This window comes from Mus pahari, chromosome 13 (genome assembly GCF_900095145.1).
Source record: "Mus pahari chromosome 13, PAHARI_EIJ_v1.1, whole genome shotgun sequence".
Classification (NCBI taxonomy): domain Eukaryota; kingdom Metazoa; phylum Chordata; class Mammalia; order Rodentia; family Muridae; genus Mus; species Mus pahari.
The window spans coordinates 27,072,512-27,073,601 of NC_034602.1; positions in this window are offsets into that span (position 1 = coordinate 27,072,512).

The window sequence follows — 1,090 nt, forward strand, 5'->3', positions numbered from 1 at the left end:
GTGAGCCATCATGTGAGCCATCTCTCCAGCCCCCTAAAGCTAGCTTTCTTTTTTTTTGGGGGGGGGGTTGGTTTTTGAGACAGGGTTTCTCTGTGTAGCCTTGCCTGTCCTGGAACTCACTCTGTAGACCAGGCTGGCCTCAAACTCAGAAATCCACCTGCCTCTGCCTCCTGAGTGCTGGGATCAAAGGCGTGCGCCGCCATGCCCGGCTGAGGGATTTTTCTTAACTACATCATTTGAAGTGGGAAGACCCACTTTTAATCCAGATGGTTGGAAACGGGAAGAACCACCATTAATCTGGTTCACACCTTCTGCAGCCTACATAAAGGACATAGAAGAAGGAAGCTTGCTCTCTTTGCCTGCTTGCAAGTCCGTTCCTTCATTGGCATGAGAGACTGCTTCTTCGTGACTCTGGTGTATACCGAAGACCAGCTGAGACATCTGGCTTCATGGACTGAACAATGTACTAGATTCTTGGACCTTTCACTGACAGCCACTTTTAGACTACATTTTGGATCACAGCCTGTAGACCAGTTCTGTAGACCAGGCTGGTCTTGAACTCAGAAATCTGCCTGTCTCTGCCTCCCAAGTGCTAGGATTAAAGGCGTGCTCCACCACTGCCCCAGGTACATTTTCAACTGCAGGAGAAACCACAGGGAAAAAGGCTCTGCCTCAGCTTCCTGTTATTATTACCAGCTCCAAAGGGACTGGAGACAAAGCAGCTAGCAGGCCCTGGTGAGATACCACCTCCACAAGAGGCCTTGCTTATTTAGCCTTCCTTCCCTCCTTTGATATGCATTCCAGGTGTCATCTAAATCATTCAGGGACCAAACAGACAACTGATGCAATCCTGGGGTTCAGTAGGATGGAGAAGGGTGTAGCACAGACTCAGAGTATTATAGGAAAGATTACCCAGGACAGACATCACAGGTATGTCTGGTTCTTTTTTTTTAAGATTTATTTATTATATGTAAGTACACTGTGGCTGTCTTCAGATGCACCAGAAGAGGGTGTCAGATCTCATTACGGATGGTTGTGAGCCACCATGTGGTTGCTGGGATTTGAACTCAGGACCTTCGGAAGAGCAGTC